This window comes from Ahaetulla prasina, chromosome 2, assembly GCF_028640845.1.
Source record: "Ahaetulla prasina isolate Xishuangbanna chromosome 2, ASM2864084v1, whole genome shotgun sequence".
Lineage (NCBI taxonomy): Eukaryota > Metazoa > Chordata > Lepidosauria > Squamata > Colubridae > Ahaetulla > Ahaetulla prasina.
In genome coordinates this window covers 159613228-159626477 of record NC_080540.1, presented here as the reverse complement: position 1 = coordinate 159626477, position 13250 = coordinate 159613228, and the positions used below count along the sequence as shown (strand labels likewise).

The window sequence follows — 13250 nt, the reverse complement described above, 5'->3', positions numbered from 1 at the left end:
AAAAGGTTCATTGCACAAAGCTGTAGTAACAAGTCAAATCAAACTGTTACTTTTAGACTCTCTTTGCATGCAAAAATGATGAAAAGTCTGAAGCCAGCCGCCAAGGTATTTATCATTTGCAAAGAAACTCAGATCTTCTCAGGTCTTCCCAGTGGGGCAGAGTCAAGCAGAGAGCTATTTTTTTCCAATGCCGTGCAGAGACCAATTAGCAAGAGAGGCTATTAAAATAGACATTTCATAATGTCAAGCTCTGTGCATGTTCTGTAGCTCACAAGTGGGCTGGATTTCATTTAGCCGACATGCCACTAACATGGAGTAGCATTTTCATTTGCTTCACCATACATTTCTGCAATCAATGGGACAAACAATTTTGCCCAGATGGCAATGTTATGTGTACACTGCAAAAACAACAACAAAAACCACAGCCATTTCACAGCAGATGGTGACAAAGAATTGAAAAAGTGCAAAATTAAAAGAGAGAGGGAGAGGATGGATTTGCAACACTCCAAATCTCATGGTGAACATAATTACCAAGTTTAATTACAAGTGCTGATGAGTCAAATATGAAACTGTCCCAGATAACAGCCGGGGGAGAATCTTATCTTTATTCTACCATAGGTAAGAAATATATCATTGGAAAATTGTCCTAGTTCTCTAATCCTAGAAGAACTGGCCCGTAGGCAGATTGCAGATTATCCCTATACAGAAATGGTTCTCCAATTTGAAAGCATATGAAGCAGGAGAATTGGATGGTAACTTGACTCGGGGTGAAATCCAGCAGTTCTGGAGAACCAGTAGCGGACATATTTTTTTTTTGGTTTACATTTATATCCCGCCCTTCTCCGAAGACTCAGGGCGGCTTACAGTGTATAAGGCAATAGTCTCATTCTATTTGTATATTTTTACAAAGTCAACTTATTGCCCCCCCCAACAATCTGGGTCCCCATTTTACCTACCTTATAAAGGATGGAAGGCTGAGTCAACCTTGGGCCGGGCTTGAACCTGCAGTAATTGCAGGCTACTGTGTTCTAATAACAGGCTTCTAACAGCCTGAGCTATTACGGCCCTTGGACATTTAGAGTAGTTTGGATAACCGGCAAATACCACCTCTGGCTGGCCCCAGAATGGGGTGGGAATGGAGATTTTGCAATATCCTTCCCCCAGGAGCGGGGGAGTGGATTTTGCAGTATCCTTTCCCTGCCACGCCCATCAAGCCATGCCCATTAGGCCACACCACGCTCAGCAAGCCACGCCCACAGAACCAGTAGTAAAAAAAATTGGATTTCACCACTATTTTGGCTGCACATTTATTTACACATTATGTTGTCAGAAACAAGGCAAAACACCAGAGCAATACAGAGCCCAAAGACTCTTAAAACATATTTCTTGTGAAAACAAGCTATAGATGTGCTCTGTAGGGGAGGTATTGGAAGGATCTCTTTTCAAGTTATAGTAAATTGCAAGTGAGGATATTTGTAGACAGCCAGTTTTGTCTAGCAATTTAGACACCGGAGTAGAAACCAAGAGACCATGAGTTCAAGTCCCATCTTGGCCATGAAAACCAGCTGGGTGATGTTCAGCCAGTCACTCTCTCTCAGTCCAACTCACCTCACAGGATAGTGGTTGTTGTGGGGAAAACAGGAGGAAGAAGCTGTGCTGGAGGCATTCGCTCCCTTCAGCTATTTATAAAAATAATAAAGATAGGAAAGAAATAACAAATGTTCCTTGCATTTTTTTCCCCTTGGCTTTTCTGTACAACACGAAAAGCCATAGTTAGTTGATAGTATCCAAGCACATCTAGGAAATCTTGAAGGTTCTAATATCCACATATTTTTTTTCTGGAGGGCCAAGAATGATGTCTACAGTATTTATATTTAAATTGGGTAAAGTCCCAATTTCATGTTGGGTAAAGTCCCAACTTCAAGTCTAGATGTGGACAAAACTGTATTACAACTACATTTAAATATTTGTTTCCCTCCCACTCCCACTCCAAGGCTCTTATGGGGACTCTCCACAGAGAAGCGTGTGTGGCCTGATCCCTTTCAAATGATACTGACCATAATTTTGTGCCTCCTCCAAACTGGATGATAATATTTATAGTCCCAATGGAACTAAAAGGCCTGCAGCTAGGAAAACCACCACAGAGCCTCTTAATTCTTCAGCTGTCCTCATTCTTGTTTCACTGCTTGTTCACCTGAGACCAGAAACGCTCACAGAACAAGGGAGAAAGAATATACTTGCTTAACATTTCTCCTCAGTATGGTTAGACAAGTGGAAAGCAGTGACAATGTAGAGAAAGAGGGAGACAACACGGATGGCATTTTTCTCAAGGAGGCTATGCAGTTTCTTCCGAATAAGACAAAACAAATCCTTTGTGGGTATTGACTGCAAACTATTGGCAGAAGGGCTGCAACCTTTAAACAGCTTGATTGGTTTTATGTGATAATCAGTGGCTTTAATATTTAATCAGAAAAGCCGAGATCAGAAAGCTGACATATCCATTTCTCAAATTCTCCATCTGCAAGTGCCCTAAATCTTGCCTTTCTTGTATTTTAAAATATTGGCAGGTACCTCCCAGCAGGCTTTTGGGAGAGATAGCTGGGAGGATTATTTTAAACCTACATTTATCCTGTAAACGTGCTCTGCACAGCATACCGAGATATTGTGCATTTCATGCTTGGAATCCAGAATGTGGGTGGGGAAAAAAAAAACAAGAAATAAGGAGGGGGGAACCTCAAGCTTGTTATAAAAATGGTTTTAAAAATCATGGTTTTAAAAATCATGAAAACAATGAGAAATTTAGTGACTGCTGCTGATGCAGCTTTTAGAACACATTTGGCTGCCTTCAATATCCCAAATTTTGGTAATTATTTAAGGTGACTCATTCTTATCCCTGAAAAGACTACACTGGAATATCCAGCTTAGAAAAGCTTTTACTGGTGGAGTCTCTAAAAATACATTTACAAAATAAATAGACACCAGAGAATTTGCTTAAAACTGTTGGGAGGGCATGGGGTGGATGGGAGGAATATCATCCCAAACTATAAAGTAAAATGTCATCTCATCTAGAGGCTTAGTTCAATTATGCTGTTCCTAAAAGAAAACCACGTTACTAATGACAGCCACACACTGAACTATACATCTAAGCTAGATAATTTAAGCTGCAGTCAGCAAAACAATCCTAAATAAAAATCAGATGCAGCATCTTACTGGTCTCCTAGCGCAGCATGATCTATGGCAATAACCCAATATGTTCGCACTGAAAATGCAAAGAAATTGCAGTAGGCAAATAGTTCCAATTTGCAGGTATATCATGAGCTAGAAGAAAAACATCCCTGTTTCAAATTCTAGCTTCAAAACAACATTATCTGTACAAGTGATGTGGCAGTTTCACATACATAACACTAAGCAAGTTTTCTTAACCATGATTTGCATATTAAATTGGAATTAACTGGATTCACCAACACTTAAGAGTATAAGCCACTGTAGATTTCTTTGCATAAAACATTAAACTAAAATCAAACCGATCATGTTATGTATAACATGCTATGTTAAGCTAATGATTGTTTCTAATTATCTTATTACTGTTTCTGAGTTCTTAAGATCCAAGGCAAAGCAGTCCAACTGCAAAAATCTGAACCTACTGTATCAGGTGGAATTAAGTGATTCCACTTAATTTAAAATTGGAATACATCCTGTTATCAATGATAGAAGTAAGGGATTCTAATTGGAATCCCAGTTAAATATATTTATACAGTATAAAATTATTGCTTTATTCTACATGGCAATGGGAAAAGAATAATGTTCTATACAAGAGGCAAAATTATTCTGCCAGAAATAATGAAATATTATGAATGCTATATCTGGAGATTGTCATAAACATGACTCACAGTTGGTCAAGAACAGAAGAAACTTCCTACACCAAAATAAAACTGCCATTTTATTGTGTATATTTATTTAATAGGATGTTAACACTGCATCCCTTTGATGTAAAGCATAAAGAACATCATCTACTTTAGTAGTAGAAACTGTATTTACTATTTTGCTTCCTTCTGGTTCAACAAATGGCAAAAATTACCATTTCAGAAGTTTCCTGTAATTATTGTTTTACAGGGAGGGCAATGTTTGTTGTATTTTTTCCCCCAACCCAACAGAATATTTAAAAAATAGATGAAGGGGCTCTGCCTGTCTGTCTGCCAGCAGGGCAATTTTCACAACACAGATTAAGACCAAATTTGATGTTTGTGCCTGCATGTGAGAAAGGGGTCAGATTTAAAAATGGGTCAGATCTGGTCAAGAGCTACCAAGGAGGGGAAAAACTAATAAATTTCTCCAGTGCCTATCTATAGGAGAGGCAACTGGGTGGTATCTTTGAATGCTGATGACGGTCTCATTCTAGGCTTTTCTCCTAGTCATGTAACCCAGAGTTCTGATGCTATTAAGCAGGGGTGTCAAACTCAAGGCCTGTGGGCTGCATCCAGCCCACTGGCTGCTTAGATCTGGCCCATGGGGCCACCCTGGAAACAATGAAGGACCAGTCCCACAGTGCCTCTGTGTGGCCCTCCAGAGCTCCGTTTCTGCTGGCAGAGGGTTGCAGGAGGCCAAAAATGGAGTTTGAGAGCCAGTTTTCGCTAGCAAAGCGCTTGGGCCACCACAGGTGTCCCTGACACAAGTGACATTGAGCTGGCCACGCCCACCCTGGCCATGCCTACACCACCACACCGCCCCCCACCCCCGAGGTCAAACACAACCCTAATGCAGCTCTCAATAAAATCAAGTTTGACACTCCTGTTAATAAGGGATCAGAATGAATTCCAGAATCCAGAATCTGCTGGCTTTCCCTTCCTTGTGTTTGAACAATAGTGTATTATATTATATACCTGTTGTGTTTTTGATTTGCAAGAGAAACCCACCCTACCAAAGAGAAGAGCAAGATATAAATGTATGGTGTTTTTTTGTTTTAAAAAGAAACTTTAGCTGCTTTGTTCCGATTATTTTAGATAAAACATAGGCTCGCTTTTGCAATGAATTTGGCAAGACGAATAAAAAGATAAAAGCTATTTCTTGAACTCTCAGCACATGGGAAGAGGTATATTTTTGCCTGCAGTGCAAAATAAAACAGCATTTTAATACAACACTGAATTAAATGTTTGCAATGTATTGACATTCCATGTTAGGGAAAAGAGAAGGTGATATCTAGTAATACTATAGTCTGCTATTGCTGATTAACAGAATTTCACTGTTTGTAGGTAAATCTACTAAACATTTGTTGGTGGAAGTCCTTTTTGGGTGCTTGGTCCCTTGGTGCTCTCTGAGCTCGTTTTCTTGCAAATGTTTCATTACACAACTACCCAATGTCTGCAAGAAAACAACCAAGCTCAGAAAGCACCAAGGATGCCACAATTCAACTCTGAGCTGTAAGTATTGTCTTTTATTGATAAATATTTGTTTCCTCCACTTTAAATAAATGAAGTATGATGTATTTAACAATAGTTTGAACATAGATTTTCAAAAAGGCAGGCACAGGGCCAATAGCTCGCCCTCCTATCCTAGTATCTAAAACGGTGAATTAAAAAATGGAGTACACATACATTTTTTAAAATAAGGTGTAGTGCAACAGATGCATACATTACCCATTTATTTTATAATTCTGTAGACTGCCCCAATCTGGTCATATATCAGGCAGTGAACATCAAAACAGAAGTAAAATAATCCTTGGTATAATATCTAATAACTTCAACAGACTCATAACAGAAAGCTGCCTATGATGGATGGCTACAGTCAGCTGGGTTGAAGGCATGCTTGGAAAACAGTTTTCAAATGCAAGAAAGGATGGGGCCAAGTATTTTGGGGGATGACATCTTCCAAAGCTTGGAGCTGTTTTAAGTTAATCCAAGGGAAATGAGTTTATTTTTAGGCAGGTTATCCTAAGCAAATCTATCAAGGTACCCTAAGCAAATAAAATAAAATACAAGACCATTTGCAACCCCTCCAGCATTGCACCTCCAGACAAACATAATAAACTACAAATGGAATAGTAGTACAGGTGCTGACAGTACTGTCAGATCCATGATTTTTTGCTTCTCCCTTTTTGGCATTACTTAGCTGTTTTAAAGAATGTAGTATCTTCATATGAATGGAACCTGTAGAAGAATCCATCCCCAATGAAAATGTTTCTCAGTATTACTGTTATTTGATTGGTTAATAATGTTGTTTACTTGTTAATAATGTGTGGAAGTTTTTAACTGGCTGATTATTACAGTACCATGAATGTTTTAAGGCTCAAGTTATGCTTTTAAATCATCAAATGTCCCCAGCAGTGTGAGAGAAACAAACAAATAAGTAAGATTCCTTCCATCTCTTTCTTACTTATAGAAGGAGCTCATTGCCAGCTACAAGGCTAACTTCATATCATGGCTCATCCATCTCTCAATCTGACCTTCATATCAATCCAGGGAGCATGAGGGAAGTCAGAATGAGAAAGGGTATCCAATTTCACATAGCTGTGGGGATCTGAACTGAAATCTCCTGTGCAAAGGATCTGGATTGCATATAAATTCCAGTTCATAAGGTTTATTGCTGAAGCCAATACATAAGAATTTAGTTAACTAACATACAGTTCTAAATTGGCACCAGATAAGGTCAATGGAATTCAAGAGGGGTTGGACCTAAATTGTTTATGAAAATGTAAGTACTCTAGGCTAATGACTCACTTAACTCCACACTTCCAACTCTGTCTGCTTTTCTATATGAAGTCACCTTAATTTTAGAATCATAGCTTGTACACTGCCTTACACCAGCACTCCCCAACTTTTCCAGTTCTAGGGACTGGTGCAGGAAGTAGCCCTGAGGGAGGGGGAGGGGGAAAAGATAGTTCTATGCAAGCAGTGTGCATGCGTGTGCTTGCCCACCGCTTGTGCAAATCGAGTTTTGCCCACTTGCCCAACAGGGTTGGGGACCCCGCCTTATACAATAGCATTTACACATATACCTATTATAATATTACATCAACACTTCATTCTGAAATCTCTAGGAGACCAGAAATGTACTGTCTTTCACCAGCTATCTAAGCATGTGTGAACATCTATTGCACAAACAGTGCCTCTCAAATCACGCCAAGAGGACTGTGGACAGAATAATCCAGCAGTACTAAAGCAATGCTGCCACATCTCTTCCTTTCCTGCTCAACAGGATTATTTTTAGAACAGTTATCACATAAAATTTGAAAATGATTAGCACTAATTATCACATTTTGTTGCTATGTTGGTCCATGACCAAAAGAAAGATTTTGGTTTGATATATTTAATAATAATAATAATAATAATAATAATAATAATAATAATAATAATAATAATAATAATAATAATAATAATAATATTTTAATTTATAGACCGCCCTTCTCCCGAAGGACTCAGGGCGGTGAACAGCCAGTTAAAATACAAAAACAAACCCATACAATATTAAAAACTACCCATAAAAAACTTATTCAATTGGCCAAGCTAAAATACAATTACACCCTATAAAATCACTAAAATTTAAAAACCCCAATAAATCAATTTAAAAGTTTAAAAATTAAGCCAGTCCAGCAAGACGAAACAAATAGGTTTTTAGTTCGCGGCAAAAGGTCCTAAGGTCGGGCAGTTGTCGGAGTCCAGGGGGAAGCTCGTTCCACAGTGTAGGAACCACCACAGAGAAGGCCCTCCCCCTGGGGGCCACCAGCCGACATTGTTTGGCTGACGGCACCCTAAGGAGTCCCTCTCTGTGAGAATGCACCGGTCGTTGGGAGATTGAAGCCGGCAGAAGACGGTCCCGTAAATATCCCGGTCCTAAGCCATGGAGCGCTTTAAAGGTCGTCACCAATACCTTGAAGCGCACCTGGAAGACCACAGGTAGCCAGTGCAGTCTGCGCAGGATAGGTGTTATATGGGAGCTTCGTGCTGCTTCCTCAATAACCTGCGCAGCCGCATTCTGGACTAACTGGAGTCTCCGAGTGCTCTTCAAGGGGAGCCCCATGTAGAGAGCATGGTCCAGGCGAGAAGTAACGAGAGCATGAGTGACCGTGCATAGGGCATCCCGGTCCAGGAAGGGGCGCAACTGGCGAATCAGGCGAACCTGATAAAAAGCTCTCCTGGAGACGGTCGTCAAATGATCTTCAAAAGACAACTGCCCATCCAGGAGCACGCCCAAGTTGCGCACCTTCTCCATTGGGGCCAATGACTCGCCCCCGACAGACAGCCGCAACTGCAGCTGACTGTACTGGGGTGCCGGCATCCACAGCCACTCCGTCTTGGAGGGATTAAGCTTGAGCCTGTTCCTCCCCATCCAGACCCATACGGCTTCCAGACACCGGGACAGTACTTCGATACTTCATTTGGGTGGCCTGGGGTGGAAAAGTACAGCTGAGTGTCATCAGCGTACAGCTGGTATCTCACCCCAAAACCACTGATGATCTCACCCAGCGGCTTCATATAGATGTTGAACAGGAGGGGTGAGAGAATCGACCCCTGCGGCACCCCACACAGGAGGCACTTCAGGGTCGATCTCTGCCCCCCCGTCAACACCGTCTGCGTCCGGTCAGAGAGGTAGGAGGAGAACCACCGATAAACGGTGCATCCCATTCCCAACCCCTCTAACCGGCGCAGCAGGATACCATGGTCGATGGTATCAAAAGCCGCTGAGAGGTCTAATAGGACCAGGGCAGAGGAGTAACCCTTATCCCTGGCCCTCCAGAGATCATCCACCAACGCGACCAAAGTCTTCTCAGTACTGTATCCAGGTTGGAAGCCGGACTGGAACGGGTCTAGATAGTTTCATCCAGGTACTGGGGTAACTGACATGCCACCGCACTCTCTACAACCTTCGCCGTAAAGCAAAGATTGGAGACTGGACGGTAATTACCTAAAACAGCTGGGTCCAGGGAAGGCTTCTTGAGGAGAGGTCTCACCACCGCCTCTTTCAAGGCAGCGGGAAAGACCCCCTCCCGCAAAGAAGCATTTGTAATCCCCTGGAGCCAGCCTCGTGTCACCTCCTGCGTGGCCAGCACCAGCCAGGAGGGGCACGGGTCCAGTAAACATGTGGTGGCATTCAACCTTCCCAGCAACCTGTCCATGTCCTCGGGAGTCACAGGATCAAAATTATCCCAAACAACCGCAACAAGACGGGCCTCGGAACTCTCGCCCGGATCTACCCAATTTTGATCCAATCCGTCCTGAAGCTGAATGATTTTATCGTATAGATAACCGTTAAACTCCTTGACACGCCTTGATAATGGGTCCCCCCGCCCCTCCTGTTGAAGGAGAGAGCGGGTCACCCGAAACAGGGTGGCCGGGCGGTTATCTGCCGACGCAATGAGGGAGGAAACGTAAGAACGCTTCGCATCCCTCAATGCCACTAGGTAGGTCCTACTATAGGACCTAACTAGTGTCCGGTCAGCTTAGGAGCGGCTGGATCTCCAGACACTCTCTAGGCGTCTTCTCCAGCGTTTCATCTCCCTCAGCTCCTCGGAGAACCAAGGAGCTGGTTGAGATCGGCGCCGGGTCAGAGGCCGCAAAGGCACGACACGGTCCAAAGCTCCAGCCGCGGCCTGTTTCCAGGCCGCAACTAGTTCTTCAGTCGTGTCGTGGGCCAGATTCTCGGGAAACGGCCCAAGCTCCATCAGGAACCTCTCTGGGTCCATCAGACGCCTGGGACGGAACCAACGCATTGGTTCTGTCTCCCTGCGGTGGTGGGTAGCGGTCAGAAAGTCTAGATGAAGGAGAAAATGATCTGACCATGACAAAGGTTCGACCACTAAATCACTTAAAATCAGATCATTCAACCACTGGCCAGAGATAAAAATCAAATCTAGGGTGCCACCCCCGACGTGGGTAGGGCGGTCAACTAATTGCGTCAGGTCCATGGCCATCATGGAGGCCATGAACTCCCGAGCCGCCGAAGACGCCGCGCCAGTTGATGGCAGATTGAAATCCCCCATGACCAACAGTCTAGGGGTTTCAACTGCCAACCCCGTCAGCAGCTCCAACAGCTCGGGCAGGGCTGTTGTCACGCAGCAAGGAGCCAGGTATGTGATCAACAAGCCCACCTGAGTCCTACGACCCCACTTCACGAAGAGGGATTCACACCCAGATATCTGAGGCACAGTGGTCTCCCTCGGTTCCAGACTCTCCTTAATAATAACTGCCACCCCGCCTCCCCCGCCTCCCCTCCCATTTGTTATGAATGGTTCATGGGTGAAGACAAGAAACTGTCATCCTCAGCAATAACTCAGTGATTTCATCCAAATTTCCTATATAGGACACCCCCAGCTATACAAGTGATCATATTTTACAGCGTTTTTATGCATAATATTTTAGATAGCAGAGTACCTGTCAAAATGTACAATGTTAAATCCATGCTCACTCAACTATCCTTTTCAAGCACATTCTTTTTTACAATCCTCTAGTCTAGTTCTTACTAAGAGGATAGTGTGTTATTTGTACTTCTTGAGATTATAGGCAGGCACTCACAAAATTGTAAACAATACAACCAGCATTTCAGAGGGAAGGTTATTGGTGGTTTTTCTCCACATCTGGATTGCTATGCAACACAATTTTTAGAATGAAGCTGTTCAGGACAGTATGGATAGAAGCAATATGGTTCATATGGCTTTTACCACATTTAACAGCCTGGTCTTTAGTTTGTTGTTAAGTCTGTAAAATGTAGAGGAAGCAGGGAGGGAAAGGGTGTTGAGAAGCTGTTGTGGAATTTGTGTCCTTTGGCCTTGATCTCCTCATTCCTTAATTTCAGATTTCATAGGATTTAAGCAATGTTTTCAAGGCTAACCATTATGTGACTGAGTGAAAGATCTATAGCTTTCAAAGATCTTTAGGCATTTGTGGACGAAGAGCTAAATACGGGAGCAGACATATCTGATTATTTGCTCCAAATGTATATCATCTGATAAAAGCTACTACTTACTGCATTAGCAACAGACTGGAGAGAAAAGGAAATAAAACATAGAGCAGTTGTCCTTTCTTTTTTGTCCCAGTGCTACAATTGAAAAACATCAGCAGATGTCACTTTTCAATCCCCCTACACACTCACTCACTCTCTCCCTCTCCTGCCCCCCTGATCCTTCGAAGGCTACAATCGCATAGCTAAGTCCCCCATTGCAGTCGATGGAGCTTCCCGAGGAGACAGATGCACGATTGCTCCGTTACAGCTAATAAAACAATTGGAGCTCGGATTCGGATTCTATAAATAGCCCGAAGGAAAGCGCTCAGACTTTTTTTCCTAAAGTAGAAGCAGGGCGACACCGTTGCTTTTCCAACTCTTTTGGTCTCCTTGTTTTATATATATATATATATACCCCGTAATAACCACCAATCCGTCTCCAAGGGCGCACAGAAGATCCCTTGCGTCGGATTTTAAAAAATACGGGCCACAATAAACACGGCGCAGGTCTCGGTTTTGCTGGCAGCTTTTCGCCTTTCTGAATTTTCTCATTATTTCTGTATTTAGGGCTGAGCTCCGGCACTGAAGAGACGCTCCATGGCTGCTGCGCTCGGGCTCCAGCGAGTTTCTTCTTTCCCGCGTAGTTCGCTCCGAGCACTCGCGAACTCCCCGAATTTCTCCTTTCCGCTCGCCGCCCGCTCCTCCACCCCCATCCGCAGCCCAGCTCAGCCTCGCTCTCTCCCTTCTTGCTTGGAAAAAGGAAGCTCCGTTCTTTTTCACCTGCCTCAACGTCAGTGCACCCCTTCGGGCTGCGAAACCCCCCGTTTCGCACCTCCTTACCTTAGCCCTCCCGCCCTCCCGCAGCCTTCTGCCCAGGTCAAGTCCTCGCCCGCCACCGCCTCCTTGCCCACCCGTTCCCTGGCATCGTCCCCAACGCTCAACTCTTCAACTCCCAAGGGGAAGCTGGAAAAACGCGCCCTCCAGGCGACAGAAAAGCCCTTCATCCCGCGCTTCAGCCTTCTTTACGAACTATCTCCCCTCAAGTGGTCCCCCCCACCCTCGACCCAGATCCTGACAGGGAGCACGGTCCAGTTCCCGTTCCCCACCAAAAGCTTTTTCCCGCACGCCTCCCCGTTCGCCCCACTAGATGCCCCGAGATTTTCCCGACAGAAAACCCAGAAACGCCGCCTTTTCCATGCCTCTCTCTCTCTCCCCCCACCCCAATCGCACCCACAGCTTCCCCTGCAGCCCGTTGCCATCCCCCGGGGACTAACCCCGTCCCTTTCCCTGATTTCCCCACTAGCCTCATTCCCAAGACTTCCTCCACCATCTCCCCTCTCTCTTAAGCAGCCTGTCCCGGTCCCCGCCAGGCGCCGACATCCAAGCGGCGGATCGTCCTCCAAAGCTCGATTTCAAACCATCAGCACCACCACCCCATTTATTTGGGGATGGGGGGAGAAGACTGCCCCCCCCCTCACCCCCAAGACCCACTTCTGTTTGAGCACCAACTTCCCGACCGTCTCCCAAATATCCCGTTCAATCGACCAGACTCCCTTGGCTTAAGTCCCTTCATTATTTTGATTGAGCCCCCTTCCCCGATCGGAAACCCCCCCCCCCACAAAAAAATAATACTCTTTCCACACACCACACACAACGCAGTCCCAACCCCGTCTTCCTCGCTCCCTTGCGCCCCGTTCCCTGTTTTCTCCCCTCTCTCTTTATCATAAATATATAAATTATGCTAATTAAGACCATTGCATATTCACCGAACCGGGTCCCCCCCGTCCCCCGATCCACGCCAGACCGGCCCGCCGCACCCCCACTCACCGCTGTGCAGCCGGGAGAGAACGCTTGGGAGCCCCCCCCGCCAGCCCGGGCTGGGGCTCCGCCGAGCCGATCTCCCCCCGTCCCCACACTTTTTTTTTTCCTTGGGAATGATTAAAAATTCATCTCACAGCAGCTGGCGCGAAGGTTGCTGCACACACAAAAAGCGGGGTGGGGGGTGCAGTGCTTCCCCCCCACCCTTCCTCAGGCCCAGCCGGCCTCAAATCCTGCTGGAACCGCAGCCCCCGAAGGTTTGCATCAGGGATGCCCCCTCCCCATCTCCAGGTACAGCCAGCGAAGCTCTTGCCCCGCCTGGGGGGGTTGGGTTGGAAGGCAGGGGCAGATTTTGATACTCGGGATTTTTTAGCTGCTGCGTCATGAACATAATTTATGCAAAGGCCTTTGCCGCATCCTGCATACCCCCGAGGTTGCCACTAGGTGGAGCGGAGAGCCCCCTCCCCTTTCCAGCCGGCTTCCCCTCCCGCCCGTCCCAT

At 45.0% G+C, this 13250-nt stretch overlaps 1 protein-coding gene across 6 annotated transcripts in view; it reads right to left on the bottom strand.

Moving 5' to 3' along the window:
- POU6F1 (POU class 6 homeobox 1) overlaps positions 1 to 13250 on the bottom strand; it is a 62589-nt gene that overhangs the window by 32437 nt on the left and 16902 nt on the right. The window contains exon 1 of one of the 6 annotated variants that reach the window (XM_058166978.1): positions 12760 to 13135. The exons of 3 other annotated variants lie outside the window; for them this stretch is intronic. The gene's annotated coding sequence lies outside the window, so the exon portion shown is untranslated. Of the gene's footprint in view, positions 1 to 2057; positions 3622 to 12759; positions 13136 to 13250 lie in introns of those variants that run through there. 2 more of the 6 variants (XM_058166983.1, XM_058166984.1) reach the window with 2 other exon arrangements.